Below are 25,864 nucleotides of genomic sequence, written 5' to 3'. Positions count from 1 at the left end.
CCCGCCTCCCTCTCTGTCCATTCTCTCTCTCCCTCCACTCTCTCTATCCAATCTCTCGCGCTCTCTGCCCTCACTCTCTGTCCCCGTCTCTATTTCCCTCTCTGTGTCCCTTTCTCTATGTCCTCCGTCCCTCTGTCCCCCCTCTCTCTGTCCTCCCTCTCTCTGTCCCTCACTCTCTCTGTCCCCCTCTCTCTGTCCGCCGTCTGCCCCCTTCTCTCTGTCTTCCCTCTCTCTTTTCGCCCCTCTCTTTCCCTCTCTGTGACCCCCTCTCTGTCACCTCTCTGGCACCCCTCGCTCTGTCTCCCTCTCTCTACCCCCTCTATCTCTGCCCCCCCGTCCCCCTCTCTCTGTCCACCTCTCTCTGTAACCCCTCTCTTTCCCCCTCCTCTCTTTACACCCCTTCTCTGCCCCCACTCTCTGTCCCCACTCTGTCGCCCCTCTCTCTGTCCCCCATCACTATGCCCCCCCTCTCTCTGCCCTCCGACACCCCTCTCTGTCCCTCTCTGTCGCCCCCTCTATCTCTCCCCCCTCTCGTTCCACCCCCTCTGTCCCCTACTCTGTCCACTCTCTCTTGCCCCTCTCTCTCTCTCCACCTCTCTCTGTGCCCCCACTCTCTGACCCCTTCTATCTCCCTGCGCTCTCTATCCCCACTCTCTGTCCCCTCTCTCTGATCCCGTCTCTCTGTTCCCCTCTCTTTGTTAACCTCTCTTTGCCCCTTCTCTCTGCCCCCGTCTCTGTCCCCATTTCTATGCCCCCGTCCCCCTCTCTCTGTCTCCCCTCTCGCTGACCCCCCTCTCTGTCCCCCCTCTCTCTGTCCTCCCTCTCTCTGTCCTCCCTCTCTCTGTCCCCCGCTCTCTGTTCCCCTTTCTCTGTATCCCTCTCGCTGCCCCCGCTTTCCGTCCCCCTCTCTATGTTCCCATCTCTCTATCCCCGTCTCTCTGACCCCCGTTTCTATTCCCTCTGTCTGTCTCCCTCTCTACCTCCTCCCTCTCAATCCCCCCCCTCTCTGTCCGTTCTCTCTCTCACCCCCCACTCTCTCTATCTCCTCTCTCGCTATCTCTGCCCCCACTCTCTGTCCTCCTCTCTCTATCCTCCCTCTTTCTGTCCTCCCTCACTCTGTCCCCCTTTCTCTCTGTCCCCCCGCTCTCTGTCCCCCTTTCTCTCTGTCTTCCCTCTCTCTTTCCCGTCTCTTTCCCTCTCTCTGTTCCCCCTCTCTGTCCCCCCTCTGACACCCCTCGCGATGTCCCCCTCTCTCTACCCCCTCTATCTCTGTATCCCCTCTCACTGTCCCCCCTCTCGGTCCCCCTCTCTCTGTCCCCCCTCTCTCTGTCCCCTCTCTGTCTGTTCCCCCTCTCTCTGTCCCCATCTCTCTGTACCCCTTTCTCTGTGCCTATCTCTCTGTACCCCTCTCTCTGTCCTCCCTCTCTTTGACCCTCTCTCTGTGTCCCATCTGTCTGTTCTCCTCTCTCTGTACCTCTCTCTCTGCCCCCTCTTTCCGTCCCCCTCTCTCTGTCCGTTCTCTCTCTCCCCCCACACTCTCTATCGCATCTTTCGCTCTTTCTGCCCCCCCAATCTGTCCCCGTCTCTCTATTCCCCTCTCTCTGTCCCTGTCTCTCTGCCCTACCTCTCTCTGTCCCCCCTCTCTGTTTCCCCCTCTCTCTGTCCCCCCCCTCTCTGTCCCCCTCTCTCTGTCCCTCAATCTCTTCGTCCCCCTCTCTCTCTCCGCGCCCTCTGCCCTCCTTCTCTCTGTCTTCCCTCTCTCTTTTTGCCCTTCTCTTTTCCTCCCTCTGTTCCCCCCTCTCTGTCACCTCTCTGGCACCCCTCGTTCTGTCCCCCTCTCTCTACCCCCTCTCTCTACCCCCTCTCTCTGTACCCCCCTCTGTCTCCCCCTCCTCTCTTTACACCCCACCTCTGCCTCCTTTCTCTGTCTCCACTCGGTCGCCCCTTTCTCTGTACCCCATCACTATGTTCCCCCCTCTCTCTGCCATCCGATCCCCCCCCATTTCTGTCCCTCTCTGTCGCCCCCTCTCTCGTTCACCCCTTATGTCCCCTACTCTGTCCACTCTCTCTGACCTCTCTCTCTCTCTCTCTCTCTCTCTCTCTCCACCTCACTCTGTGCACCCACTCTCTGACCCCTCCTATCTCCCCGCGCTCTCTATCCCCACTCTCTGTCCCCTCTCTCTGTTCCCCTCTCTTTGGTAACCTCTCTTTGCCTCCCTCTCTCTGCCCCCCTGTCTCTGTTCCCACTTCCCTGCCCTCGTCCCCCTCTCTCTGCCCCCTCTCTTTGTACGGCCTCTCTCTGTCCAAATCTCTCTGTCCCCTCGCTTTCTGTTCCACTCTCACTCTCTGTCCCCTCTCGCTCTCTGTCCCACTCTCTCTGTCCCCCTCTCTATCCCCTCTCTCTCTCTCTCTCTCTGCACCCCCATCCTCCCTCTCTCTGTCCCCCGTCTCTCTGTCCGCCCCTCTCTCTCTGTACCCTCTATCTCTTGTCCCCTTTGAACATCCTCTCTCTGTCCCCCACTCTCTGTCACTCCTCTGCTCTGCCCTTCTCTCTGTCCCCTCTTTGTCTGTCTCCCTCTCTCTGTCCCCCTCTCTGAACCCCATCTCTCTGTCCCCCACTCTCTGTCCCTGCTCTGCTTGGCCCCATCTCTCTGTCCACCCTCTCTGTCCCCCACTCTCTCTGACCCCCCTCTGTCCCCACTCTCTGTATCACTCTCTCTATCCCCCCTCTCTCTCTGCCCCACTCTCTCCCCCCCGGCTCTCTGTTCCCCCCTCTCTGCCCTGCGTCGCCCCTCTCTTTGTCCCGCATCTCTCTGTATCCCTCTCCCTCTGTCCCCCTCTCTCTGTTCCCCTTTCTCTGTACCCCTCTCTCTGTCCTTCCTCTCTCTCTGTCCTCCCTCTCTCTGTCCCCCCTCTCTCTGTCCCCCTCTCTCTGTCCTCCCTCTCTCTGTCCTCCCTCTCTCTGTCCTCCCTCTCTCTGTCCCCCTTTCTCTGTATCCCTCTCTCTACCCCCGGTTTCCGCCCCCCTCTTTCTGTTCCCATCTCTCTGTCCCCGTATCTCTGCCCCCTCTCTGTTCCCTCTCTCTGTCTCCATCTCTATCTCCCCCTCTCTCTGTCCCCCTCCCTCTCTGTCCGTTCTCTCTCTCACCCCCATCTCTCTATCTCCTCTCTCGCTCTCTCTGCCCCCACTCTCTGTCCCCGTCTCTCTGTCCCCCTCTCTCTGTCCCCCTCTCTCTGTCCTCCCACTCTCTGTCCTCCCTCGCTCTGTCTCCCTCTCTCTGTCCACCCCGCCCCCCTGTTCCCCCCTCTCTGTCACCCCCTTCTCTCTGTCCCTCACTCTTCTGTCCCCCTCTCTCTTCCCGCGACCTCTGACCCCTTTCTCTCTGCCCCCTCTCTCTTTCCCTTCTCTTTCCCTCTCTCTGTCCCCCCTCTCTGTCCCCCTCTGACACCCCTTGCGCTGTCCCTCTCTCCCTACCCCCTCTATCTCTGTATCCGCTCTCACTGACCGGCCTCTCAGTCCGCCTCTCTCTGTCCCGCCTCTCTCTGTCCCCTCTCTGTCTGTCCTCCCTCTCTCTGTCCCCGTTTCTCTGTACCCCTTTCTCTGTACCCCTCTTTCTACTTACCTTTCTCTGTACCTATCTCTCTGTACCCCTCTCTCTGTCCCCGTCTCTCTGTCCCCCACCCCTCTGTCCTCCCTCTCTCTGACCACTCTCTCTGTCCCCGTCTCTCTGTCCCCCACCTCTCTGTCCTCCCTCTCTCTGACCAATCTCTCTGGCCCCGTCTCTCTGTCCCCATCTGTCTGTTCCCCTTTCTCTGTACCCCTCTCTCTGCCCCCTCTTTCCATCCCCCTCTCTCTGTCCGTTCTCTCTCTCCCCCCACTCTCTCTATCCGATCTCTCACTCTTTCTGCCCCCGCTGTCTGTCCCCCTCTTTCTATCCTCCATCTCTCTGTCCCTCATTCTCTCTGACCCCCCTCTCTCTGTCCGCACCCTCTGCCCTCCTTCTCTCTGTCTTCCCTCTCTCGTTTCCTCCCTCTCTTTCCCTCTCTCTGACCCCTCTCTGGCACCCCTCGCTCCGTCCCCCTCTCTCTACCCCCTCTATCTCTGCCCCCCTCTCTGTCCCCCTCTCTCTGCCTCCTCTCTCTGATGCCCTTCTGCCCACCTCTCTCTGTACACCCTCTCTCTCCCCCTTCTCTCGTAATACGCCATCTCTGCCCCCTCTATCTGTCCCCCCTCTGTCGCCCCTCTCTCTCTGTCCCCATCACTATGTCCCCCTCTCTCTTTGCCCTCCGACGCCCTCTTTCTGTCCCCCTCTCTCTGTCCCCTACTCTGTCCACTCTCTCTGTCCTCCTTCTGACTCTCTCCACCTCTCTGTCCCCCACTCACTGACACCCTTCTATCTCCCCACGCTCTCTGCCCCCCACTCTCTGTCCCCTCTCTCTGTTACCCTCTCTTTGTTAACCTCACTTTGCCCACCTCTGTCTGCCCCCCTCTCTCTACCCTCACTTCTCTGCCCGGTCCCCCTCTCTCTGTCCCCTATCTCTGTCTACCCTCTCTCTGTCCCCCTCTCTTTGTAACCCCTCTCTCTGTCCCACTCTCTCTGTCCTCTCTGCCCCCCTCTGTGCCTCCGTCTCTTTGTACCCCCTCTCTCTGTTACACTCTCTCCATCTCCCCTCTCTGATCCCATTTTCCGTCACTCTCTCTCTGTCCCCTGTCGCTCTCTGTCCCCTCTCTCTCTGTCCCCCCTCTATCCCCTCTCTCGAGCTCTCTGCCGCTATCCTCCATCTCTCTGTCCCCCCCTCTGTCCCCCTCACTCTATCCTCCCCTCTCTCTCTGTCCCCTCTCTCTCTGTCCCCCTCTCTGAGCCTCCTCACTCTGCCCCCTACTCTCTGTCCCTACTCTGCTCCGCCCTTCTCTGTCCCCCCTTTCTCTGTCCCCGAACTCTTTGTCCCCCCTATCTCTGTCTCTGCTCTCTGTACGCCCTCTATGTCCACCTCTCTCTGTCTTCTCTCTCTCTGTCCTCCCTCTCTATGCCCTACCTCTCTGTCCCCTGCTCTCTATCCACACTCTCTGTCCCCCCTCTCTCTGTACCCCCTCTCTCTGTCCTACCTCTCTCTGTCCTACCTCTCTCTGTCCTCCCTCTCTCTGTCCCCTGCTTTCTGTCCACTCTCTCTGTCCACCCTCTCTCTGTCCACCCTCCCGGTCCCCCTCTCTCTGTGCCCCTCTCTCTGACCCCCTCTCTCTATCCTTCCTCTCTCTGTCCCCCTTCTCTTTCCCCCACACTCTCTGTCCCCCTCTCTGTCCCCCTCTCTCTGTCCCCCTCTCGCTGTTCCCCTCTATCTGTCCCCCTCTCTCTGTCTCCCTCTCTCTGTCCCCCTCTATCTGTCCCCCGCTCTCTGACCTGCGTGGCCCCTCTCTCTGTTCTGCATTTCTCTGTACCCCCTCTCCCACTGCCCCCCCTCTCCCCCCTCTCTCTGTCCCCGTCTCTCTGTTCCCCTTTGTCTGTAGCCCTCTCTCAGTCCCAGTCTCTCTGTCCCGATCTCTCTATTCCCCTTTCTCTGTCCCCTCTCTATGTCCCCCTCTCTCTGTCCCCCTCTCTCTGTCCTCCGCTCTCTGTCCCCCTCGCTTTGTTCCCCTTCTCTCTGCCCTCCTCTCTCTGTCCCACTCTCTCTGTCCCCCCCTCTGTCGCCCCTCTCCCTGTCCCCTATCACTCTGTCCCCCCTCTCTCTGCCCCCCGCCCCCCTCTTTCTGTCCCGCATCGCTGTATACTCGCCCTCTCTCTGTCCCCCGCTTTCTGCCCCTCTCCCACTGTCGCCTCCTCTCTCTGTCCCCTCTCGCTCTGTCCCCCCTATATGTCCCCCTCTCTCTGTCCCCCTCTCTCTGTCCACCCACTCTCTGTCCTTCCTCTCTCTGTCCCCCTCTCTCTGTCCCCCCCGCCCCCCTGTTCCCCCCCTCTCTGTCACCCCCTTCTCTCTGTCCCTCACTCTTCTGTCCCCCTCTCTCTGCCCGCGACCTCTGTCCCCCTTTCTCTCTGCCCCCTCTCTCTTTCCCCTCTCTTTCCCTCTCTCTGTCCCCCCTCTCTGTCCCCCTCTGACACCCCTCGCACTGTCCCTCTCTCCCTACCTACTCTATCTCTGTATCCGCTCTCACCGATCCGCTTCTCAGTCCGCCTCTCTCTGTCCCGCCTCTCTCTGTCCCCTCTCTGTCTGTCCTCCCTCTCTCTGTCCCCGTCTCTCTGTACCCCTTTCTCTGTACCCCTCTTTCTGCTTACCTTTCTCTGTACCTAGCTCTCTGTACCCCTCTCTCTGTCCCCGTCTCTCAGACCCCCACCCCTCTGTCCTCCCTCTCTCTGACCACTCTCTCTGTCCCCGTCTCTCTGTCCCACAACTCTCTGTCCTCCCTCTCTCTGACCAATCTCTCTGTCCCCGTCTCTCTGTCCCCATCTGTCTGTTCCCCTTTCTCTGTACCCCTCTCTCTGCCCCCTCTTTCCATCCCCCTCTCTCTGTCCGTTCTCTCTCTCCCCCAACTCTCTCTATCCCATCTCTCACTCTTTCTGCCCCCACTCTCTGTCCCCGTCTCTCTATTCCCCCTCTCTGTCCCCCGCTCTCTGTCCTCCCTCTCTTTGTCCTCCCTCTCTCTGTCCCCCATCACTCTGTCACCCCTCTCTCTATCCTCCATCTCTCTGTCCCTCACTCTCTCTGACCCCCCTCTCTCTGTCCGCACCCTCTGCCCTCCTTCTCTCTGCCTTCCCTCTCTCGTTTCCTCCCTCTCTTTCCCTCTCTCTGTCGCCTCTCTGGCACCCCTCGCTCCGTCCCCCTCTCTCTACCCCCTCTATCTCTGCCCCCCTCTCTGTCCCCCTCTCTCTGCCTCCTCTCTCTGATGCCCTTCTGCCCACCTCTCTCTGTACACCCTCTCTCTCCCCTTCTCTCTTAATACGCCATCTGTGCCCCCTCTATCTGTCCCCCCTCTGTCGCCCCTCTCTCTCTGTCCCCATCACTATGTCCCCCCTCTCTCTGCCCTCCGACGCCCTCTTTCTGTCCCCCCTCTCTGTCCCCTACTCTGTCCACTCTCTCTGTCCTCCTTCTGACTCTCTCCACCTCTCTGTCCCCCCACTCACTGACCCCCTTCTATCTCCCCACGCTCTCTGCCCCCCACTCTCTGTCCCCTCTCTCTGTTACCCTCTCTTTGTTAACCTCACTCTCTCAGCCCCCCTCTCTCTATCCTCACTTCTCTGCCCGGTCCCCCTCTCTCTGTCCCCTATCTCTGTCTCCCCTCTCTCTGTCCCCCTCTCTTTGTAACCCCTCTCTCTGTCCCACTCTCTCTGTCCTCTCTGCCCCCCTCTGTATCTCCGTCTCTTTGTACACCCTCTTTCTGTCACACTCTCTCCATCTCCCCTCTCTGTCCCCCATTTTCCGTCACTCTCTTTCTGTCCCCTCTCGCTCTCTGTCTCCCTCTCTCTGTCCCCCTCTATCTGTCCCCCGCTCTCTGACCTGCGTAGCCCCTCTCTCTGTTCTGCATCTCTCTGTACCCCCTCTCCCCCTGCCCCCCCCCCTCTCTCTGTCCCCGTCTCTCTGATCCCCTTTGTCTGTAACCCTCTCTCTGTCCCAGTCTCTCTGTTCCGATCTCTCTATTCCCCTTTCTCTGTCCCCTCTCGTTGTCCCCTCTCTCTGACCCCCTCTCTCTGTCTTCTGCTCTCTGTCCCCCTCGCTTTGTTCCCCTTCTCTCTGCCCTCCTCTCTCTGTCCCATTCTCTCTGCCCCCCCTCTGTCGCCCCTCTCCCTGTCCCCTATCACTCTGTCCCCCCTCGCTCTGCCCCCCGACCCCCTCTTTCTGTCCCGCATCGCTCTGTACTCGCCCTCTCTCTGTCCTCCTCTCTCTGCCCCTCTCCCACTGTCGCCTCCTCTCTCTGTCCCCTCTCGCTCTGTCCCCCCTCTATGTCCCCCTCTCTCTGTCCCCCTCTCTCTGTCCTCCCACTCTCTGCCCTTCCTCTCTCTGTCCCCCTCTCTCTGTACCCCCCGCCCCCCTGTTCCCCCCTCTCTGTCACCCCCTTCTCTCTGTCCATCACTCTTCTGTCCCCCTCTCTCTGCCCGCGACCTCTGTCCGCCTTTCTCTCTGCCCCCTCTCTCTTTCCCCTCTCTTTCCCTCTCTCTGTCCCCCCTCTCTGTCCCCCTCTGACACCCCTCGCACTGTCCCTCTCTCCCTACCTACTCTATCTCTGTATCCGCTCTCACCGATCCGCCTCTCAGTCCGCCTCTCTCTGTCCCGCCTCTCTCTGTCCCCTCTCTGTCTGTCCTCCCTCTCTCTGTCCCAGTCTCTCTGTACCCCTTTCTCTGTACCCCTCTTTCTGCTTACCTTTCTCTGTACCTAGCTCTCTGTATCCCTCTCTCTGTCCCCGTCTCTCTGTCCCCCACCTCTCTGTCCTCCCTCTCTCTGACCACTCTCTCTGTCCCCGTCTCTCTGTCCCCCAACTCTCTGTCCTCCCTCTCTCTGACCAATCTCTCTGTCCCCGTCTCTCTGTCCCCATCTGTCTGTTCCCCTTTCTCTGTACCCCTCTCTCTGCCCCCTCTTTCCATCCCCCTCTCTCTGTCCGTTCTCTCTCTCCCCCCACTCTCTCTATCCCATCTCTCACTCTTTCTGCCCCCACTCTCTGTCCCCGTCTCTCTATTCCCCCTCTCTGTCCCCCTCTCTCTGTCCTCCCTCTCTTTGTCCTCCCTCTCTCTGTCCCCCATCACTCTGTCACCCCTCTCTCTATCCTCCATCTCTCTGTCCCTCACTCTCTCTGACCCCCCTCTCTCTGTCCGCACCCTCTGCCCTCCTTCTCTCTGTCTTCCCTCTCTCTTTTCCTCCCTCTCTTTCCCTCTGACTGTCCCCTCTCTGGCACCCCTCGCTCTGTCCCCCTCTCTCTACCCCCTCTATCTCTGCCCCCCTCTCTGTCCTCCTCTCTCTGCCTCCTCTCTCTGATGCCCTTCTGCCCACCTCTCTCTGTACACCCTCTCTCTCCCCTTCTCTCTTAATACGCCATCTGTGCCCCCTCTATCTGTCCCCCCTCTGTCGCCCCTCTCTCTCTGTCCCCATCACTATGTACCCCCTCTCTCTGCCCTCCGACGCCCTCTTTCTGTCCCCCCTCTCTGTCCCCTACTCTGTCCACTCTCTCTGTCCTCCTTCTGACTCTCCCCACCTCTCTGTCCCCCCACTCACTGACCCCCTTCTATCTCCCCACGCTCTCTGCCCCCCCCCCCCACTCTCTGTCCCCTCTCTCTGTTACCCTCTCTTTGTTAACCTCACTTTGCCCACCTCTCTCAGCGCCCCTCTCTCTATCCTCACTTCTCTGCCCGGTCCCCCTCTCTCTGTCCCCTATCTCTGTCTCCCCTCTCTCTGTCCCCCTCTCTTTGTAACCCCTCTCTCTGTCCCACTCTCTCTGTCCTCTCTGCCCCCCTCTGTGTCTCCGTCTCTTTGTTCCCCCGCTCTCTGTCACACTCTCTCCATCTCCCCTCTCTCTCCCCCATTTTCCGTCCCTCTCTTTCTGTCCCCTCTCGCTCTCTGTCCCCTCTCTCTCTGTCCCCCCTCTATCCCCTCTCTCGCGCTCTCTGCCCCATCCTCCATCTCTCTGTTCCCCCCTCTGTCCCCCTCACTCTGTCCTCCCCTCTCTCACTGTACCCTCTGTCTCTGTCCCCCTCTCTGAGCCTCCTCACTCTGTCCACCGCTCTCTGTCCCTCCTCTGCTCCGCCCTTCTCTGTCCCCCCTTTCTCTGTCCCCAAACTCTTTTTCCCCCCTCTCTCTGTCTCCACTCTCTGTACGCCCTCTATGTCCACCTCTCTCTCTGTGCTCCCTCTCTATGCCCTCCCTCTCTGTCCCCTGCTCTCTGTCTACACTCTCTGTCCCCCCTCTCTCTGTCCTCCCTCTCTCTGTCCTACCTCTCTCTGTCCTACCTCTCTCTGTCCTCCCTCTCTCTGTCCCCTGCTTTCTGTCCACTCTCTCTGTCCACCCTCTCTCTGTCCACCCTCCCGGTCCCCCTCTCTCTGCCCCCCCTCTCTCTGACCCCCTCTCTCTATCCTTCCTCTCTCTGTCCCCTTCTCTTTCCCCCACTCTCTCTGTCCCCCTCTCTGTCCCCCTCTCTCTGTCTCCCTCTCTCTGTCCCCCTCTATCTGTCCCCCGCTCTCTGACCTGCGTCGCCCCTCTCTCTGTTCTGCATCTCTCTGTACCCCCTCTCCCACTGCCCCCCTCTCCCACTGCCCCCCCTCTCTCCCCCCTCTCTCTGTCCCCGTCTCTCTGTTCCCCTTTGTCTGTAACCCTCTCTCTGTCCCAGTCTCTCTGTCCCGATCTCTCTATTCCCCTTTCTCTGTCCCCTCTCGTTGTCCCCTCTCTCTGTCCCCCTCTCTCTGTCCTCTGCTCTCTGTCCCCCTCGCTTTGTTCCCCTTCTCTCTGCCCTCCTCTCTCTGTTCCACTCTCTCTGTCCCCCCCCCCTGTCGCCCCTCTCCCTGTCCCCTATCACTCTGTCCCCCCTCTTTCTGCCCGCCGACCCCCTCTTTCTGTCCCGCATCGCTCTGTACTCGCCCTCTCTCTGTCCCCCTCTCTCTGTCCCTCTCCCACTGTCGCCTCCTCTCTCTGTCCCCTCTCGCTCTGTCCCTCCTCTCTGTCCCCTACTCTGTCCACACTCTCTGTCCCCTCTCTCTCTCTCTCAACCTCTCTCTGTCCCCCACTCACTGACCCCTTCATTCTCCCCGCGCTCTCTGCCCCCTCTCTCTGTTCCCCTCTCTTTTTTCCTCTCTCTTTGTCCCCCCTCTCTCTACCCATCCTCTCTCTGTCCCACTCTCTGTTCCCTCTCTCTCTGTCCCCCTCTCTTTGGCCCCCTCTCTATGTACCCCCTCTCTCTTTCCCCCCGCTCTCTCTGTCCCTCTCACTCTGGTCCCCCTCTCTCTGTCCCCCTCTGTCTGTCACTACCCTCTCTCTCTGTCCCCCTCTCTCTTTCCCCACTCTCTCTGCCTCCCCCGCTGTCCAACCCTCTCTCTGTCCCCTTCTCGCTCTGTCCCCCTCTCTCTGTCCCCACTGTCCTGCCCCCTCTCTCTCTGGCCCACTCTCTCTGTTCCCACTCTCTCTGACCCCCGCTGTCCAACCCTCTCTCTGTCCCACTCTCTCTGCCCCCATCTCTGTCCCCGTCTCTCTATCCTCCTACTCTCTATCCCACCTCTCTGTCTCCCTCTCTATCCTCCCTCTCTCTGTCTGTCTCTCTCAGTCCCCCCTCTCTCTGTCCCCCTCTCTCTATGTCCCCTCTCTATTAACCCTCTCCCTGTACCCCCTCTCTTTACCCCCTGTCTGTACCCCTCCTGTCTGCTCACCCCTTCTCTGCCCCCTCTCTCTGTACCCCCCTGTCACCCATCTCTCTATGTACACCCTCTCCCTCTATCCCCTTCTCGCCGTCCCCCTCTCTGTCTCCCCGTCTGTCTCCCCACTCTCTGTGTTCCTCTCCATCTGTCACCCCTCTCTCTGACCCTCTCTCTCTGTCCCTATCCTCTCTATCCCCACTCTCTCTCTCTCCCCCTCTCTCTACACCCCCCTCTCTGTCCTGCTCCTCTCTCTGTTCCCCTTTCTTTGTCAGCTTCTCTCTGCCCCCTCTCTCTGTCTCCCTCTCTTTGTCCCCCTATCTTTCTCCCCCCTCTCTGTCCCCCTCTCTCTGTCCTCCCTCTCTCTGTCATCCATCTCTCTGCCTCCCTCGCTCTGTCCCCCCTCTGTACCTTCCACTTTGTCCACGCTCTCTGTCCCCGCCTCTGCTCCACCCCACTCTCAACACACCACGTCCCCCTCTCTCTGTCCCCTCTCTCTGTGCCCCCTCTGACACCCCTCTCTCTCCCCCTTTCTCTACCCCCTTTATCTCTGTCGCCTCTCTCTGTCCCCCTGTCTCTGTCACCCCTCTCTCTCTCCCCCCCTCTCTGTCCCCACCGGTCTATCCCCCTCCTCTCTGTCCACCCCATCTCTGTCCCCCATGTCGCCAATCTCTGTGCTCGATCACTCTGTCCCCTTCTCACTGCCCCCCGACACCCTCTTTCTGTCTCACGTCTCTCTGTACTCTCTCTCTCACTGTCACCCTCTCTCAGTCCCCCCTCTGTCCCCAACTCTGTCCACTCTCCCTGTCTACTCTCTCTCTTTATCCACCTCTCTCTGTGCCCCCCGACCCTCTCTGTACCCCTCTCTTCGCCCGTCTCTCTCTGTCCCCTACTCTCTGTCCCCTCTTTCTTTCTCTGTCCCCTCTCTCTGTCCCCTCTCTCTCTCTGTGCCCCTCTCTCTGACCCCTCTCTCACTCTCTCTGTCCCCCTCTCTCTCTGCTCCCCTCTATCTGTCCCCCGCTCTCTGAGCCGCGTCGCCCCTCTCTCTGTCCCACATCACTCTGTACCCCCTCTCCCACTGTCCCCCTTTCTCTCTCCTCACTCTCTCTCCCCCTCTCTCTGTTCCCCTTTGTCTGTAACCCTCTCTCTGTCCCAGTCTCTCTGTCCCCCCTCTCTCTGTTCGCCTCTCTCTGTTCCCCTGTCTCTGTCCCCCTCTCTCTGTCCCCCTCTCTCTGTTCACCTCTCTCTGTCCCCCTCTCGCTGTCCCCCACTCTCTGCCCCCCCTTTCATTTGCGCCTCTCTCTGTCCCCACTCTGCCCCCCTTTTCTCTGCCCCCCACTCTGTCCCCCACTCTGTTCCCATTCTGTCTCCCACTCTGCCCCCCACTCTGCCACCCACTCTGCCCCCCACTCTGTCCACACTCTGCCCCCCACTCTGTACCCACTCTGCCCCCCACTCTGTTCCCACTCTGCCCCCCACTCTGTCCCCACTATGCCCTCCACGCTGTCCCCACTCTGCCCCCCACACTGCCCCCCACTCTGCCCCCCACTTTGCCCCATTCTGTCTCCCACTCTGCCCCCCACTCTGCCACCCACTCTGCCCCCCACTCTGTCCACACTCTGCCCCCCACTCTGTTCCCACTCTGCCCCCCACTCTGTCCCCACTCTGCACCCCACGCTGTCCCCACTCTGCCCCCCACACTGCCCCCCACTCTGCCCCCCACTCTGTCCCCACTCTGCCCCCCATTCTGTCCCCACTCTGCCCCCCACTCTGCCACCCACTCTGCCCCCCACTCTGTCCACACTCTGCCCCCCACTCTGTTCCCACTCTGCCCCCCACTCTGTCCGCACTCTGCCCCCCACGCTGTCCCCACTCTGCCCCCCACACTGCCCCCCACTCTACCCCCCACTCTGTCCCCACTCTGCCCCCCACTCTGTCCCCACTCTGCCCCCCACTCTGCCCCCCCACTCTGTCCCCACTCTGTCCCCAATCTGCCCCCCCACTCTGTCCCCACTCTGTCCCCACTCTGCCCCCCACATTGCCCCCCACACTGTGCCCACTCTGCCCCCCACTCTGCCCCCCACTCTGTCCCCACTCTGCCCCCCATTCTGTCCCCACTCTGCCCCCCACACTGCCCCCCACTCTGTCCCCATTCTGCCCCCCACTCTGCCCCACACTCTGTCCCCTCTCTGTCCCCACTCTGCCCCCCACTCTGCCCCCCACTCTGCCCACCACTCTGCCCCCCACTCTGTCCCCACTCTGCCCCCCACTCTGTCTCCCACTCTGTCCCCCACTCTGTCCCCCACTCTGTCCCCCACTCTGTCCCTACTCTGTCCCTCACTCTGTCTCCCACTCTGTCCCCCACTCTGTTAACCACTCTGCCCCCCACTCTGCCCCCCACTCTGTCCCCACTCTGTCCCCCACTCTGCCCCCCACTCTTTCCCCACTCTTCGCCCCACTCTGCCCCCAACTCTGTCTCCCACTCTGTCCCCCACTCTGTCACCCACTCTGTCCCAACTCTGCCCCCCACTCTGTCTCCCACTCTGCCCCCCACCCTGCCCCCCATTCTGTCCCCCACTCTGCCCCCCACTCTGTCCCCCACTCTGTCCCCCACTCTGTCCCCCACTCTGTCTCCCACTCTTTCCCCCGCTCTGCCGCCCACTCTGCCCCCCACTCTGCCCCCCACTCTGTCCCCACTCTGTCTCCCACTCTGTCCCCACTCTGCCCCCCACTCTGTCCCCCACTCTGTCCCCCACTCTGTCTCCCACTCTGTCCCCCACTCTGCCCCCCACTCTGTCCCCACTCTGTCCCCTCTCTGTCCACACTCTGCCCCCACTCTGTCCCCCACTCTGTCCCCCACTCTGTCCCTACTCTGTCCCACACTCTGTCCCTACTCTGCCCTCCACTCTGCCCCCCACTCTGTCCCCCACTCTGTCCCCACTCTGCCCCCCACTCTGTCCCCCACTCTGTCCCCCACTCTGTCCCTACTCTGTCCCCCACTCTGTCCCTACTCTGCCCTCCACTCTGCCCCCCACTCTGTCCCTACTCTGTCCCCCACTCTGTCCCTACTCTGCCCTCCACTCTGCCCCCCAATCTGTCCCCACTCTGCCCCCCACTCTGCCCCCCACTCTGTCCCCACTCTGTCCCCACTCTGCCCCCCACTCTGTCCCCCACTCTGTCACCCACTCTGTCCCTACTCTGCCCTCCACTCTGCCCCCCACTCTGTCCCCCACTCTGTCCCCCACTCTGTCTCCCACTCTGTCCCCACTCTGTCCCCACTCTGCCCCCCACTCTGCCCCCCACTCTGTACCCCACTCTGCCCCCAACTCTGCCCCCCACTCTGACCCCCATTCTGTCCCCCACTCTGTCCCCCACTCTGCCCCCCACTCTGTCCCTACTCTGCCCTCCACTCTGCCCCCCTCTCTGTACCGCACTCTGTCCCCCACTCTGTCTCCCACTCTGCCCCCCAATCTTTCCCCACTCTTCGCCCCACTCTGCCCCCAACTCTGTCTACCACTCTGTCCCCCACTCTGTCACCCACTCTGTCCCAACTCTGCCCCCCACTCTGTCTCCCACTCTGTCCCCCACTCTGCCCCCCACTCTGTCCCCACTCTGTCCCCCACTCTGCCCCCCACTCTTTCCCCACTCTTCGCCCCACTCTGCCCCCAACTCTGTCTCCCACTCTGTCCCCCACTCTGTCACCCACTCTGTCCCAACTCTGCCCCCCACTCTGTCTCCCACTCTGCCCCCCACTCTGCCCCCCACTCTGTCCCCACTCTGTCCCCACTCTGCCCCCCACTTTGCCCCCCACTCTGTCCCTACTCTGCCCTCCACTCTGCCCCCCTCTCTGTACCGCACTCTGTCCCCCACTCTGTCTCCCACTCTGTCCCCACTCTGTCCCCACTCTGCCCCCCACTCTGCCCCCCACTCTGTCCCCCACTCTGACCCCACTCTGTCCCCCACTCTGCCTCCCACTCTGTCTCCCACTCTGTCCCCCACTCTGCCCCCACTCTGTCCCCCACTCTGTCTCCCACTCTGTCCCCCACTCTGTCCCTACTCTGCCCTCCACTCTGCCCCCCACTCTGTCCCCCACTCTGTCCCCCACTCTGTCCCCACTCTGCCCCCCACTCTGGCCCCCACTCTGCCCCCCACTCTGTCCCCCACTCTGCCCCCCATTCTGTCCCCCACTCTGCCTCCCACTCTGTCCCCCACTCTGTCCCCCACTCTGTCCCTACTCTGCCCTCCACTCTGCCCCCCACTCTGTCCCCCACTCTGTCACCACTCTGTCCCCACTCTGCCCTCCACTCTGACCCCACTCTGTCCCCCACTCTGTCCCTACTCTGCCCTCCACTCTGCCCCCCACTCTGTCCCCCACTCTGTCCCCCACTCTGTCTCCCACTCTGTCCCCACTCTGTCCCCACTCTGCCCCCCACTCTGCCCCCCACTCTGCCCCTCACTCTGTCCCACACTCTGCCCCCCACTCTGCCCCCCACTCTGTCCCCCACTCTGTCCCCCACTCTGTCTCCCACTCATTCACCCGCTCTGCCCCCCACTCTGCCCCCCACTCTGCCCCCCACTCTGTCCCCACTCTGTCACCCACTCTGTCCCCACTCTGTCCCCACTCTGTCCCCCACTCTGCCTCCCACTCTGTCCCCCACTCTGTCCCCCACTCTGTCCCCACTCTGTTCCCCACTCTGCCTCCCACTCTGTCCCCCACTCTGTCCCCGACTCTGTCCCCCACTCTGTCCCCCACTCTGTCTCCCACTCTGTCCCCACTCTGTCCCCACTCTGTCCCCCACTCTGCCTCCCACTCTGTCCCCCACTCTGTCCCCCACTCTGTCCCCAATCTGCCCCCCACTCTGCCCCCCACTCTGTCCCCCACTCTGCAACCCACTCTGTCCCCCACTCTGTCCCCCACTCTGTCCCCCACTCTGTCTCCCACTCTTTCACCCGATCTGCCCCCCACTCTGCCCCCCACTCTGCCCCCCACTCTGTCTCCCACTCTGTCACCACTCTGTCCCCACTCTGTCCCCCACTCTGCCTCCCACTCTGTCCCCCACTCTGCCCCCCACTCTGCCTCCCACTCTGTCCCCACTCTGCCCCCACTCTGCCCCCAATCTGCCCCCCACTCTGCCCCCCACTCTGTCCCCACTCTGTCTCCCACTCTGTCCCCACTCTGTCCCCACTCTGTTCCCCACTCTGCCTCCCACTCTGTCCCCCACTCTGTCCCCCACTCTGTCCCCACTCTGTCCCCACTCTGCCCCCCACTCTGCCCCCCACTCTGCCCCCCACACATTCGCCACTCTGTCTCCCACTCTGTCCCCACTCTGTCCCCACTCTGCCCCCCACTCTGTCCCCACTCTGTCCCCACTCTGCCCCCCACTCTGTCCGCACTCTGCCCCCCACTCTGCCACCCACTCTGTCCCCACTCTGTCCCCACTCTGTCCCCCACTCTGCCCCCCACTCTGCCCCCCACTATGTCCCCCACTCTGTCCCCAACTCTGTCCCCCACTCTGTCTCCCAATCTGTCCCCCACTCTGCCCCCCACTCTGTCCACACTCTGTCCTCACTCTGTCCCCACTCTGCCCCCCACTCTGCCCCCAACTCTGTCTCCACCTTGTCCCTACTCTGCCCCCCACTCTGCCCCCCACTCTGCCCCCCACTCTGTCCCCACTCTGTCTCCCACTCTGTCCCCACTCTGTTCCCCACTCTGCCTCCCACTCTGTCCCCCACTCTGTCCCCCACTCTGTCCCCACTCTGTCCCCACTCTGCCCCCCACTCTGCCCCCCACTCTGCCCCCCACACATTCGCCACTCTGTCTCCCACTCTGTCCCCACTCTGTCCCCACTCTGCCCCCCACTCTGTCCCCACTCTGTCCCCACTCTGCCCCCCACTCTGTCCGCACTCTGACCCCCACTCTGCCCCCCACTCTGTCCCCACTCTGTCCCCACTCTGTCCCCCACTCTGCCCCCCACTCTGCCCCCCACTATGTCCCCCACTCTGTCCCCCACTCTGTCCCCCACTCTGTCTCCCAATCTGTCCCCCACTCTGCCCCCCACTCTGTCCACACTCTGTCCTCACTCTGTCCCCACTCTGCCCCCCACTCTGCCCCCAACTCTGTCTCCACCTTGTCCCTACTCTGCCCCCCACTCTGCCCCCCACTCTGCCCCCCACTCTGTCCCCACTCTGTCTCCCACTCTGTCCCCACTCTGTCCCCACTCTGTCCCCCACTCTGCCTCCCACTCTGTCCCCACTCTGTCCCCACTCTGTCCCCCACTCTGCCTCCCACTCTGTCCCCACTCTGCCCCCACTCTGCCCCCACTCTGCCCCCCACTCTGCCCCCCACTCTGTCCCCACTCTGTCTCCCACTCTATCCCCACTCTGTCCCCACTCTGTTCCCCACTCTGCCTCCCACTCTGTCCCCCACTCTGTCCCCCACTCTGTCCCCACTCTGTCCCCACTCTGTCCCTACTCTGCCCTCCACTCTGCCCCCCACTCTGTCCCCACTCTGTCCCCACTCTGCCCCCCACTCTGCCCCCCACTCTCTCCCCCACTCTGTCCCTACTCTGCCCTCCACTCTGCCCCCCACTCTGTCCCCACTCTGCCCCCCACTCTGCCCCACACTCTGTCCCCACTATGTCCCCACTCTGCCCCCCACTCTGCCCCCAACTCTGCCCACCACTCTGCCCCCCCCTCTGTCCCCACTCTGCCCCCCACTCTGCCCACCACTCTGCCCCCCACTCTGTCCCCACTCTGCCCCCACTCTGTATCCCACTCTGTCCCCCACTCTGTCCCCCACTCTGTTCCCCACTCTGTCCCTACTCTGTCCCCCACTCTGTCTCCCACTCTGCCCCCCACTCTGCCCCCCACTCTGTCCCCACTCTGTCCCCCACTCTGCCCCCCACTCTGTCCCCACTCTTCGCCCCTCTCTGCCCCCCACTCTGTCTCCCACTCTGTCCCCCACTCTGTCCCCCACTCTGTCCCAACTCTGCCCCCCACTCTGTCCCCCACTCTGTCCCCCACTCTGTCTCCCACTCTGTCCCCACTCTGCCCCCCACTCGGCCCCACATTCTGTCCCCCACTCTGTCCCCCACTCTGTCCCCAACTCTGCCCCCCATTCTGTCCCCCACTCTATCCTCCACTCTGTCCCCCACTCTGTCCTCCACTCTGTCTCCCACTCTTTCCCCCGCTCTGCCCCGTACTCTGCCCCCCACTCTGCCCCCCACTCTGTCCCCACTCTGTCTCCCACTCTGTCCCTACTCTGTCACCACTCTGTCCCCCACTCTGCCTCCCACTCTGTCCCCCACTCTGTCCCCCACTCTGTCCCCCACTCTGTCCCCCACTCTGTCTCCCACTCTGTCCCCCACTCTGCCCCCCACTCTGTCCCCACTCTGTCCCCACTCTGTCCCCACTCTGCCCCCACTCTGTCCCCCACTCTGTCCCTACTCTGCCCTCCACTCTGCCCCCCACTCTGTCCCCACTCTGTCCCCACTCTGCCCCCCACTCTGCCCCCCACTCTGTCCCCGACTCTGTCCCTACTCTGCCCTCCACTCTGCCCCCCACTCTGTTCCCCACTCTGTCCCCCACTCTGTCTCCCACTCTGTCCCCACTCTGTCCCCACTCTGTCCCCACACTGCCCACCATTCTGTCCCCACTCTGTCCCCCACTCTGTCCCCCACTCTGTCCCTACTCTGCCCTCCACTCTGCCCCCCACTCTGTCCCCCACTCTGTCCCCCACTCTGTCCCACACTCTGTCTCCCACTCTGTCCCCACTCTATCCCCACTCTGCCCCCCACTCTGCCCACCATTCTGTCCCCCACTCTGTCCCCCACTCTGTCCCCCACTCTGTCCCTACTCTGCCCTCCACTCTGCCCCCCACTCTGTCCCCCACTCTGTCACCACTCTGTCCCCACTCTGCCCTCCACTCTGACCCCACTCTGTCCCCCACTCTGTCCCTACTCTGCCCTCCACTCTGCCCCCCACTCTGTCCCCCACTCTGTCCCCCACTCTGTCTCCCACTCTGTCCCCACTCTGTCCCCACTCTGCCCCCCACTCTGCCCCCCACTCTGCCCCCCACTCTGTCCCACACTCAGCCCCCCACTCTGCCCCCCACTCTGTCCCCCACTCTGTCCCCCACTCTGTCTCCCACTCATTCACCCGCTCTGCCCCCCACTCTGCCCCCCACTCTGCCCCCCACTCTGTCCCCAGTCTGTCTCCCACTCTGTCCCCACTCTGTCCCCACTCTGTCCCCCACTCTGCCTCCCACTCTGTCCCCCACTCTGTCCCCCACTCTGTCCCCCACTCTGTCACCACTCTGTTCCCCACTCTGCCTACCACTCTGTCCCCCACTCTGTCCCCCACTCTGTCCCCCACTCTGTCCCCCACTCTGTCTCCCACTCTGTCCCCACTCTGTCCCCACTCTGTCCCCCACTCTGCCTCCCACTCTGTCCCCCACTCTGTCCCCCACTCTGTCCCCAATCTGCCCCCCACTCTGCCCCCCACTCTGTCCCCCACTCTGCCCCCCACTCTGTCCCCCACTCTGTCCCCCACTCTGTCCCCCACTCTGTCTCCCACTCTTTCACCCGATCTGCCCCCCACTCTGCCCCCCACTCTGCCCCCCACTCTGTCTCCCACTCTGTCACCACTCTGTCCCCACTCTGTCCCCACACTCTGCCTCCCACTCTGGCCCCCACTCTGTTCCCCACTCTGCCTCCCACTCTGTCCCCCACTCTGCCCCTCACTTTGTCCCCCACTCTGTCCCCCACTCTGTCCCCCACTCTGTCCCTCCTCTGCCCTCCACTCTGCCGCCCACTCTGACCCCCACTCTGTCCCCCACTCTGCCCCCCACTCTGTCCCCACTCTGTCTCCCACTCTGTCCCTACTCTGTCCCTACTCTGTCCCCCACTCTGCCTCCCACTCTGCCCCGTACTCTGCCCCCCACTCTGCCCCCCACTCTGTCCCCACTCTGTCTCCCACTCTGTCCCTTCTCTGTCCCCACTCTGTCCCCCACTCTGCCTCCCACTCTGTCCCCCACTCTGTCCCCCACTCTGTCCCCCACTCTGTCCCCCACTCTGTCTCCCACTCTGTCCCCCACTCTGCCCCCCACTCTGTCCCCACTCTGTCCCCACTCTGCCCCCACTCTGTCCCCCACTCTGTCCCACACTCTGTCCCTACTCTGCCCTCCACTCTGCCCCCCACTCTGTCCCCACTCTGCCCCCCACTCTGCCCCCCACTCTGTCCCCCACTCTGTCCCTACTCTGCCCTCCACTCTGCCCCCCACTCTGTCCCCCACTCTGTCCCCCACTCTGTCTCCCACTCTGTCCCCACTCTGTCCCCACTCTGTCACCACTCTGCCCACCATTCTGTCCCCACTCTGTCCCCCACTCTGTCCCCCACTCTGTCCCTACTCTGCCCTCCACTCTGCCCCCCACTCTGTCCCCCACTCTGTCCCCCACTCTGTCCCACACTCTGTCTCCCACTCTGTCCCCACTCTATCCCCACTCTGCCCCCCACTCTGCCCACCATTCTGTCCCCCACTCTGTCCCCCACTCTGTCCCTCACTCTGTCCCTACTCTGCCCTCCACTCTGCCCCCCACTCTGTCCCCCACTCTGTCACCACTCTGTCCCCACTCTGCCCTCCACTCTGACCCCACTCTGTCCCCCACTCTGTCCCTACTCTGCCCTCCACTCTGTCCCCCACTCTGTCCCCCACTCTGTCCCCCACTCTGTCTCCCACTCTGTCCCCACTCTGTCCCCACTCTGCCCCCCACTCTGCCACCCACTCTGCCCCCCACTCGGTCCCACACTCTGCCCCCCACTCTGCCCCCCACTCTGTCCCCCACTCTGTCCCCCACTCTGTCTCCCACTCATTCACCCGCTCTGCCCCCCACTCTGCCCCCCACTCTGCCCCCCACTCTGTCCCCAGTCTGTCTCCAACTCTGTCCCCACTCTGTCCCCACTCTGTCCCCCACTCTGCCTCCCACTCTGTCCCCCACTCTGTCCCCCACTCTGTCCCCCACTCTGTCCCCACTCTGTTCCCCACTCTGCCTCCCACTCTGTCCCCCACTCTGTCCCCCACTCTGTCCCCCACTCTGTCCCCCACTCTGTCTCCCACTCTGTCCCCACTCTGTCCCCACTCTGTCCCCCACTCTGCCTCCCACTCTGTCCCCCACTCTGTCCCCCACTCTGTCCCCAATCTGCCCCCCACTCTGCCCCCCACTCTGTCCCCCACTCTGCCCCCCACTCTGTCCCCCACTCTGTCCCCCACTCTGTCCCCCACTCTGTCTCCCACTCTTTCACCCGATCTGCCCCCCACTCTGCCCCCCACTCTGCCCCCCACTCTGTCTCCCACTCTGTCACCACTCTGTCCCCACTCTGTCCCCCACTCTGCCTCCCACTCTGGCCCCCACTCTGTCCCCCACTCTGCCTCCCACTCTGTCCCCCACTCTGCCCCCCACTTTGTCCCCCACTCTGTCCCCCACTCTGTCCCCCACTCTGTCCCTCCTCTGCCCTCCACTCTGCCGCCCACTCTGACCCCCACTCTGTCCCCCACACTGTCTCCCACTCTGTCCCCACTCTGTCCCCACTCTGTCCCCACTCAGCACACCATTCTGTCCCCCACTCTGTCCCCCACTCTGTCCCCTACTCTGTCCCTACTCTGCCCTCCACTCTGCCCCCCACTCTGTCCCCCACTCTGTCCCCCACTCTGTCCCCCACTCTGTCTCCCACTCTTTCAAACGCTCTGCCCCCCACTCTGCCCCCCACTCTGCTCCCCACTCTGTCCCCACTCTGTCTCCCACACTGTCCCCAGTCTGTCCCCACTCTGTCCCCCACTCTGTCCCCCACTCTGTCCCCCACTCTGTCCCCCACTCTGTCCCCACTCTGTCCCCCACTCTGCACCCCACTCTGCCCCCCACTCTGCCCCCCACTCTGTCCCCACTCTGTCTCCCACTCTGTCCCCACTCTGTCCCCACTCTGTCCCCCACTCTGCCTCCCACTCTGTCCCCCACTCTGTCCCCCACTCTGTCCCCCACTCTGTCCGCCACTCTGCCTCCCACTCTGTCCCCACTCTGTCTCCCACTCTGTCCCCCACTTTGCCTCCCACTCTGTCTCCCACTCTGTCCCCACTCTGTCCCCACTCAGTCCCCCACTCTGCCTCCCACTCTGTCCCTCAATCTGTCCCCCACTCTGTCCCCACTCTGCCCCCCACTCTGCCCCCCATTCTGTCCCCCACTCTGCCCCACACTCTGTCCCCCACTCTGTCCCCCACTCTGTCTCCCACTCTTTCACCCGCTCTGCCCCCCAATCTGCCCCCCACTCTGCCCCCCACTCTGTCTCCCACTCTGTCCCCATACTGTCCCCACTCTGTCCCCCACTCTGCCTCCCACTCTGCCCCCCACTCTGTCCCCCACTCTGTCCCCCACTCTGTCCCCCACTCTGTCTCCCACTCTGTCCCCCACTGTGCCCCCCACTCTGTCCACACTCTGTCCCCACTCTGTCCCCACTCTGCCCCCCACTCTGCCCCCCACACTGTCTCCACTCTGTCCCTACTCTGCCCCCCACTCTGCCCCCCACTCTGTCCCAATTCTGTCCCCACTCTGCCCCCACTCTGCCCCCCACCCTGCCCCCCACTCTGTCCCCACTCTGTCACCCACTCTGTCTCCCACTCTGTCCCCACTCTGTCCCCACTCTGTCCCTCACTCTGCCTCCCACTCTGTCCCCCACTCTGTCCCCCACTCTGTCCCCCACTCTGTCCCCACTCTGTCCCCACTCTGCCCCACACTCTGCCCCCCACTCTGCACCCCACTCTGTTCCCACTCTGTCTCCCACTCTGTCCCCACTCTGACCCCCACTCTGCCTCCCAGTCTGTCCCCCACTCTGTACCCCACTCTGTCCCCCACTCTGTCTCCGACTCTGTCCCCCTCTCTGCCCCCCACTCTGTCCCCACTCTGTCCACACTCTGTCCCCCTCTCTGCCCCCCACTCTGTCCCCCACTCTGTACCCCACTCTGTCTCCCACTCTGTCCCCCTCTCTGCCCCCCACTCTGTCCCCACTCTGTCCCCACTCTGTCCCCGACTCTGCCTCCCACTCTGTCCCCCACTCTGTCCCCCACTATGTCCCCCACTCTGTCCCCCACTCTGTCTCCCACTCTGTCCCCACTCTGTCCCCACTCTGTCCCCACTCTTCCTCCCAATCTGTCCCCCACTCTGTCCCCCACTCTGTCCCCCACTCTGTCTCCCACTCTGTCCCCCACTCTGTCCCCCACTCTGTCCCCCACTCTGTCCCTACTCTGTCCCCCACTCTGTCTCCCACTCTGTCCCCACTCTGTCCCCACTCTGCCCCCCACTCTGCCCCCCACTCTGTCCCCAACTCTGGCCCCCACTCTGCCCCCCACTCTGCCCCCCTTTCTGTCCCCACTCTGTCACCCACTCTGTCCCCCACTCTGTCCCCCACTCTGTCTCCCACTCTTCCACCCGCTCTGCCCCCCACTCTACCCCCCACTCTGCCCCCCACTCTGTCTCCCACTCTGTCCCCACTCTGTCCCCACTCTGTCCCCCACTCTGCCTCCCACTCTGTCCCCCACTCTGTCCCCAACTCTGTCCCCCACTCTGTCCCCCACGCTGTCCCTACTCTGGCCCCCACTCTGCCCCCCACTCTGTCCCCCACTCTGTCCCCCACTATGTCTCCCACTCTGTCCCCACTCTGTCCCCACTCTGCCCTCCACTCTGCCTCCCACTCTGTCCCCACTCTGCCCCCCACTCTGCCCCCCACTCTGTCCCCCACTCTGTCCCCCACTATGTCGCCCACTCTGTCCCTCATGCTGTCTCCCACTCTTTCACCCGCTCTGCCCCCCACTCTGCCCCCCACTCTGCCCCCCACTCTGTCTCCCACTCTGTCCCCACTCTGTCCCCACTCTGTCCCCCACTCTGCCTCCCACTCTGTCCCCCACTCTGTCCCCCACTCTGTCCCCCACTCTGTCTCCCACTCTGTCCCCCACTCTGCCCCCCACTCTGTCCCTACTCTGTCCACACTCAGGCCCCCACTCTGCCTCCCACTCTGTCCCCCACTCTGTCTCCCACTCTGTCCCCCACTCTGTCCACACTCTGTCCCCACTCTGTCCCCTCTCTGCCCCCCACTCTGCCCCCCACTCTGTCTCCACTCTGTCCCTACTCTGCCCCCCACTCTGCCACCCACTCTGTCCCCCACTCTTTCCCCCACTCTGTCTCCCACTCTGCCCCCCACTCTGTCCCCACTCTGTCTCCCACTCTGTCCCCACTCTGTCTCCCACTCTGTCCCCACTCTGTCCCCCACTCTGTCCCCCACTCTGTCCCCACTCTGTCCCCACTCTGCACACCATTCTGTCCCCCACTCTGTCCCCCACTCTGTCCCCCACTCTGTCCCTACTCTGCCCTCCACTCTGCCCCCCACTCTGTCCCCCACTCTGTCCCCCACTCTGTCCCCCACTCTGTCTCCCACTCTGTCCCCACTCTGTCCCCACTCTGCCCCCCACTCTGCCCACCATTCTGTCCCCAACTCTGTCCCCCACTCTGTCCCCCACTCTGTCCCTACTCTGCCCTCCACTCTGTCTCCCACTCTGTCCCCCAATCTGTCCCCACTCTGTCCCCACTCTGTCCCCACTCTGCCCTCCACTCTGACCCCACTCTGTCCCCCACTCTGTCCCTACTCTGCCCTGCACTCTGCCCCCCACTCTGTCCCCCACTCTGTCCCCCACTATGTCTCCCACTCTGTCCCTACTCGGTCCCCACTCTGCCCCCCACTCTGCCCCCCACTCTGCCCCCCACTCTGCCCCCACTCTGTCCCACACTCTGCCCCCCACTCTGCCCCCACTCTGCCCCCCACTCTGCCCCCCACTCTGTCCCCCACTCTGTCCCCCACTCTGTCTCCCACTCTTTCAAACGCTCTGCCCCCCACTCTGCCCCCCACTCTGCCCCCCACTCTGTCCCCACTCTGTCTCCCACACTGTCCCCACTCTGTCCCCACTCTGTCCCCCACTCTGTCCCCCACTCTGTCCCCCACTCTGTCCCCACTCTGACCCCACTCTGCACCCCACTCTGCCCCCCACTCTGCCCCCCACTCTGTCCCCACTCTGTCTCCCACTCTGTCCCCCACTTTGCCTCCCACTCTGTCTCCCACTCTGTCCCCACTCTGTCCCCAATCAGTCCCCCACTCTGCCTCCCACTCTGTCCCAAACTCTGTCCCCCACTCTGTCCCCACTCTGCCCCCCACTCTGCCCCCCATTCTGTCCCCCACTCTGCCCCCCACTCTGTCCCCCACTCTGTCCCCCACTCTGTCTCCCACTCTTTCACCCGCTCTGCCCCCCTCTCTGCCCCCCACTCTGCCCCCCACTCTGTCTCCCACTCTGTCCCCATACTGTCCCCACTCTGTCCCCCACTCTGCCTACCACTCTGCCCCCCACTCTGTCCCCCACTCTGTCCCCACTCTGTCCCCACTCTGTCCCCCACTCTGCCTCCCAATCTGTCCCCCACTCTGTCCCCCACTCTGTCCCCCACTCTGTCTCCCACTCT

The sequence above is a fragment of the Chiloscyllium plagiosum genome, unplaced genomic scaffold, assembly GCF_037043375.1.
Source record: "Chiloscyllium plagiosum isolate Xiang-an unplaced genomic scaffold, Cpla_swu_hap1 HiC_scaffold_45, whole genome shotgun sequence".
In the NCBI taxonomy this organism is placed as follows: domain Eukaryota; kingdom Metazoa; phylum Chordata; class Chondrichthyes; order Orectolobiformes; family Hemiscylliidae; genus Chiloscyllium; species Chiloscyllium plagiosum.
The sequence above is the reverse complement of the archived record's forward strand: the minus strand, read 5'-3'. Positions refer to the sequence as shown.